This window comes from Podarcis liolepis, assembly GCF_965112155.1.
Source record: "Podarcis liolepis genome assembly, chromosome: 5".
NCBI classification, from domain to species: domain Eukaryota; kingdom Metazoa; phylum Chordata; class Lepidosauria; order Squamata; family Lacertidae; genus Podarcis; species Podarcis liolepis.
Genome location: NC_139556.1, coordinates 67,624,630 through 67,630,966, shown reverse-complemented (window position 1 = coordinate 67,630,966; position 6,337 = coordinate 67,624,630). Strand labels below are relative to the sequence as shown.

General features: G+C 40.8%; 1 protein-coding gene across 1 annotated transcript in view; it reads right to left on the bottom strand.

Annotated features, from left to right (window-relative positions):
• HDLBP (high density lipoprotein binding protein) overlaps positions 1-4,910 on the bottom strand; it is a 257,678-nt gene extending 252,768 nt beyond the window's left edge. The window contains exon 1 of the mRNA XM_083506312.1: positions 2,525-4,910. The gene's annotated coding sequence lies outside the window, so the exon portion shown is untranslated. The remainder of the gene's footprint in view (positions 1-2,524) is intronic.
• Between the last annotated feature and the right edge of the window lie 1,427 nt (positions 4,911-6,337).

Genomic DNA, 6,337 nt, shown 5'->3' with positions numbered 1-6,337 from the left:
CATGAAATTTTTGGCCTGCTCTGTAAGATAGGGTAGAGTCCCTTCCTCTGAAAGATCAAACCAGGAGTGGCAAGAAACATTCTGCTCGCTTCTCTCCTCCATATTCTGGTCCTGCTTGCTTTGTGAGGCCAAAGCTGCATTTTTCATAGAATCAGGATTGCAGAGCTGGAAGGGATCCTGACGATCATCTAGAATCAAGTCCCTCAGGGCCTCTCCTTGCATGCTGCTTGACAATGCTTGCTCGATCTCTATCGAAGCCAGAGCATTTCCCCACCAGTTTGTGCAATGCAACTGGTGCTCGGTTCCCTTCTTGTCCTGTGACAAGGGCAAAATATAGGACAGGATCCGGCACTGGTAGATGCCTCACTGCTCTTGTTTGAACATGGGCTCTTCTAGTCACTGAGTCTGGGACCTTCTGCATTGCTGAGTAGGCAACCTCACTAGGAAGCAAAGAAGATTGATCCTGCTTATATAATAAAGGGTGTAATGTCATCCCAAGGTTACGGACTAACTTCTAGAAAAATGAGGTACTTGTTATGTCCTAACACACAGCAATCAAACATGAGGCCTGAAGGTTGCATGCTGTCCTTGAGGCCTTGGTAGCCCTGGCACTGCCAAGGATGGTGCTGGGGATGAAGCGTAAGGGCTCAGACAGGGTCCTAGAGTCCTCCATCTTCCCAAAGCCTAGTTAGTGCTTTTTCAACTTTGAGAAGAATGTGAGGGCTCTAGGACCCTGCCAGAGCCCCGTGCCTCCTTCCCCAAGTCCAGCGCCTTGCGAGGGCTGGGTGTGTATATCTTTAGTTTTCTATGTATTTCTGTTTTCCTTTAACACATGTAAAAGAATACTGAGATCAGAAGATAATGATGGAAGACAACCTCAGTGCCTATAATGCACCTTTGGGACCATGAAATGATGTAGTACTAGAATTGCATCCTACTATAACCTCCCCTGCTGTTTTTTTTTTTTTTTTTATAAAATTTTTATTGGTTTTACAACGTTTTAAAAAGACAAACAAACAATGAAAATGACAAACAAACACGCATAGTTTCGTACATATTTTCTTATAAACCTCTTTTCTTGGACTTCCCCATACCCCCCCTCTCTGCATCCCAATGTCCATACTTCAACTAGCAACTCCCAATTATTGCTTTCAAGTCTCTGTCAACTTAGTTCTTTTCTATCTTCTAACCATATATCCCTGTACCCCCTTGTTTCTGAAAACCACGACATTTTTAACATTCATTAAGTTTATAATAGTCCTTCAGATAACTTTTAAATTTTCTCCAGTCTTCTTCCACCGTCTCTTTTCGTTGGTCACGGATTCTGCCTGTCATCTCGGCCAATGTCATATAGTCCATCACTTTCATCTGCCATTCTTCCAGAGTGGGTAAATCTTGTGTCTTCCAATACTTTGCGATGAGTATTCTTGCCGCTGTTGTAGCATACATAAAAAAAGTTCTATCCTTCTTTGTCACCAATTGGCCGACTATGCCCAGGAGAAAGGCCTCTGGCTTTTTGGGAAAGGTACATTTAAGTACCTTTTTCATTTCATTATAGATCATTTCCCAGAAGGCCTTAATCTTCGGGCAAGTCCACCAAAGGTGATAAAAGGTACCTTCAGTCTCTTTACACTTCCAACATTTATTATCAGGCAAATGATAGATTTTTGCCAGCTTGACTGGGGTCATGTACCACCTGTATACCATTTTCATAATGTTTTCCTTTAAGGCATTACATGCCGTAAATTTGATACCGGTGTTCCATAACCATTCCCAGTCAGCTGACATGATGTTATGTCCAACATCCTGAGCCCACTTAATCATAGCAGATTTTACTGTTTCATCCTGTGTGTTCCATTTCAACAGCAAGTTATACATTCTAGATAAAATCTTAGTATTGGGTTCTAACAGTTCAGTTTCTAATTTTGATTTTTCCACCTGGAAACCAATTTTCCTGTCCTGTTTAAAAAATTCCATTATTTGACGATATTGAAACCAGTTTCCAACTTTATGCTTCAATTTCTCCTGACTTTGTAGTCTGAACTTGTCTCCATCCTGTTCTAAGATTTCCCAATACTTCGGCCATCCGGCCTCCGTATTGAGTCTCTTCACTGCTTTGGCCTCCACTGGTGACACCCATCTAGGGGTTTTATTTTCCAATAGATCTTTGTATCTTATCCAAACATTAATCAATGCTTTCCTAACAATGTGATTTTTAAAAGCGCTGTTTACTTTATCATACCAAAGATATGCATGCCAACCAAAAGCATTGTTAAAACCTTCCAGATCCAAGATATCAGTGTTCTCGAGGAGCATCCATTCTTTCAGCCAGCAGAAAGCTGCTGCCTCGTAGTACAATTTTAAGTCCGGCAGGGCAAAACCCCCTCTTTCTTTAGCATCTGTTAATATTTTGAATTTAATTCTGGGCTTTTTGCCCTGCCAGACAAATTTCGAAATATCTTTCTGCCACCTCTTGAAACATTCCATCTTGTCGAGAATCTGCAAGGTCTGAAACAGAAAAAGCATTCTAGGCAATACATTCATTTTAATCACAGCGATTCGGCCTAGCATTGACAGTTTCAAATTTGACCATATTTCTAGATCTTTTTTGATTTCTGACCAACATTTTTCATAATTGTCCTTGTACAAATTCAGATTTTTAGATGTTAAATAAACCCCTAGGTATTTCACCTTCTTTACCACAGTCAAACCTGTTTCCTCTTGAAATTTCTCCTTTTCCATATCTGTTAAGTTTTTCCCTAAAACTTTAGTTTTTTGCTTGTTCAACTTAAATCCAGCTACCTGGCCAAACTGTTGTATTATTTCTAAAACCTTTTTTGTACTAGTGTTTGGCTCTTGCAAAGTCAATACCAGGTCATCTGCGAACGCTCTTAACTTGTAATGTTTAGCTCCGACCTGCACACCTTTAACCTGCTGGTCATTTCTTATCATGTTCAGCAACACCTCCAGAACTGAAATAAAAAGTAATGGGGAAATCGGGCACCCCTGTCGTGTTCCTTTTTCTATCTTAAGTTCCTCCGTCATAACATTATTTACAATCAGTTTAGCTTTTTGTTCAGAATATATTGCAGCCATACCATTCTCAAAACCCTGGCCTACCCCCATCCCATGAAGATTCTTTCTCATAAAACTCCAAGAAATGTTGTCAAAGGCCTTCTCCGCGTCCACAAAAATCAGTACTGCTTTAGTGTTTATATTCACCTCTAGCTTTTCCAGAATGTCTATTACATTCCTTACATTGTCTGCCAGGTGTCTTTTGGGGAGAAAACCTGCTTGGTCCTTATGAATCTTCTCCATCAATACTCTTTTAAATCTTTTTGCCAAAATGTCTGCAAAAATTTTGTAATCCACATTGAGGAGTGATATTGGGCGGTAGTTCTTAAGTTGGGTCTTTTCAGTCTCTGACTTTGGTATGAGTGAAATATATGCCTCTTGCCACGATTCAGGGGCCCTTTTTCCCTCAAGGATCTCGTTGCATACTTCTCTTAGTGGTTGAGTTAGCCATTCCTTCAACGATTTGTAGTATCTGGAAGTCAATCCATCTGGTCCCGGAGATTTGCCCAATTGCATGTTCTGAATAGCAGCCTCTATCTCTTGTTCTGAGATTCTCTGGTTCAAGTCCATCTTACTTTGATGAGAGATGTTTTGTAATCCATATTTTCCCAGGAATTTGTCTATATCTTCTTCATTTTGGGGGCCTTGAGTGTAAAGCTTTTTGAAATAACTTACGAAGCAGTTTCTAATTTCATTAGGTTTAGATATATTCTTTCCATCCACCTCCAGGCTTGTAACTGTATTTAGTTTCTGCCTTTTCTTCAATTGCCATGCCAAGAGTTTGCCACATTTATTTGCTGATTCAAAAGTCTTTTGCTTCATTTGCTTTATCTTCCATTCAATCTCTTGGTTCATCAATTCCATATATTGTGTTTGATATAACTTGATCTCTCTTAAGATGTCCTGAGATTTTGGTTTTGTTCTTAATTTTCTCTCTCCTTCCTTTATCATTTCCAATAGCTTCTCTTTTTTCTCGTTTTGTTTTTTCCTCTTTATTGAATTTTGTTGAATCAAGAATCCTCTCATGACCGCTTTACTTGCATCCCAGATCACTCTTTTCTCCATGTCGGTCCTCATATTTATTTCGAAGTAATCTTTTAAAGTCTTTTGGGCCTTCATAAGAATCTCCTTGTCCCGAAAGAGGGTGTCATTCATTCTCCATCTGAATTGACCAGTTGTTGTAAGTTTCATCTCCATCTTCACGGCGTTATGGTCGGAGCAAGTTTTTGGGCAGATTTCCACTTTCTTAATCTTTGGAGCCATTCCACTAGTAACCCAAATTTGATCAATTCTGGTCCAGGTCGTCATTGCTTGGGAGAAGAAGGTTCCCTCTCTCTCCAGGGGGTTCCTTGTTCTCCATATGTCTATCAAGTCCATATTTTCTGTCATTTCAAAAAAAGTCTTAGGGAGTCTCCCTTCTTTACTAACTGTTAGTCTTTGTGCCTTGTCCATGTTGGTGGAGACCACACCATTCATGTCTCCCATGATTATCATATTGTAATCCAAATAGTCAGAAAGAGTTTCATGAAGTCTCTTAAAGAAGTCAGATTTGCCTTCATTTGGCGCATAAATTCCAACCACTAAAAATTTTTCTCCTTGAATTTGTATTTCCACTGCCAGATATCTCCCTTGTTCATCCTTAAATATCATTTTTGGAGCCCATTTTTCCTTAACATATATTACAACTCCTCTCTTCTTGACTTTGTCTGATGAGATAAATTCTTGTCCTAGCCTTTTATTTATAAGTAGTCTCCTGTGGGCTCTGGTTATGTGAGTTTCTTGTAGACATATCAAGTCCAATTGTTCTCTATTCAGTATGTGAAATACTTGTCTTCTCCTCAAAGGCACATTGAGTCCATTACAATTCCAACTAAGGAATTGCAGAGCCATCTTGTTATTTTTCTAAGGCTCCTCCAACAGCTCCAAGTTGTTGCTCTTCTTCTGATGGTGGTGGTTTTTGTCCAGTCGAGAGATTCAGGATCTCCAGTGCTCTCCTCTGTTCTCCAAGTACGTCCACAATCCCCTTCTGTAGCTCCTCCTGATATCTTGCCAAAAATTTTTCTTTATCTTCTTTATCTTGAATTGTCTTTATTTTTACCTTCTCCCACCTGAAACGGATGGAATTTTTCTTTAGCAGAAGAGCTAAGTCCTTGTAGAAGTTTCTTAAATCCAAAATATGTTTTGGGATGTCTTTGAAGAACTGTGCAGTTGAATTTCCAATTTGCAAGGCCTTTTCAAAGTGTAGTCTTAATATTTTGTCTCTTTCCTCCTTGGATCTGAATGTGATCAAACAGTCTCTCGGGGTCTTTCTGTCTTGCTTTTTTCCCAATCTAAAAGCAGTCGTAATTTTGAATTCGTCTTCCTCAAGGTCCCAGCAGTCCACAAACTCCCGTGTCAGACTTCCGGTCGGTGCCAGCGCTTAATGGCGGTCCTAGCCCCGAGCTCCGGGGAAGGACTGCTTCGCAAGTTCGGGTCTTACCTGCTACGGCAAGCGGGGGACCCCTAAAATCCCAGGCGCTGAAGCCTGAGAACAAGGAGACTCGGTGGGCACCTTTGCGCCCCCCGGTACCGTGAAAGCGACACCGGGAGCGAGCGCGGTGCTGAGAGTCGCTACCCAGCCTGCGAAGTGAAGCCGCGTCGCCATTAGCGGAGAGCGCCGATTCCTTCCTGAAAAGAAAATTCGGACTGAATTCCCGTGAGTAAGATTTGAAAAATAACTGGGACCCTCTAAACTTTAAAATTTGAACTAAAAACGGGGGAGATCTAAACAAAGGAAGTCTGCCTCCCCCCGACTGCATGAAAGTGAAAGCAACGGAGCTCTAAACTTGCATCCGTTTAAACCAGCTCTTTAATCAGCTAAACCGGACATTTGGACCTTTGATCTCCCCTCTAGCTAGCAGGGCAGAGGGGAGGTGAATTGGACTAATAATTGCATGATCTATTGGAAGTTAAAAATCTCTGCCGTCTCACCCATCTGAAAGCATGAAACGGTCTGCCTTTTTTTTTTTTAGCACACTGAACTGACTTTTCCCTGTAGAGTGATATCTTGATACAAAGTTCCCACAGTGTCTGGCTACTCTGTAGTATAAGAAGAAATAATACAAACTGGATAACTGTGGCAGCTTAAAGCTACAAGCTTTCTAGCAATATTGATTTGGACTGTGTTAAGCTCTTGTTTTGTATTCTGGACAATCTCCCCTGTTTTTTGTACTTGGAACATTGTTCTATGGCCATTTTGATTTGCTCCCTCTAGAGGATAAAG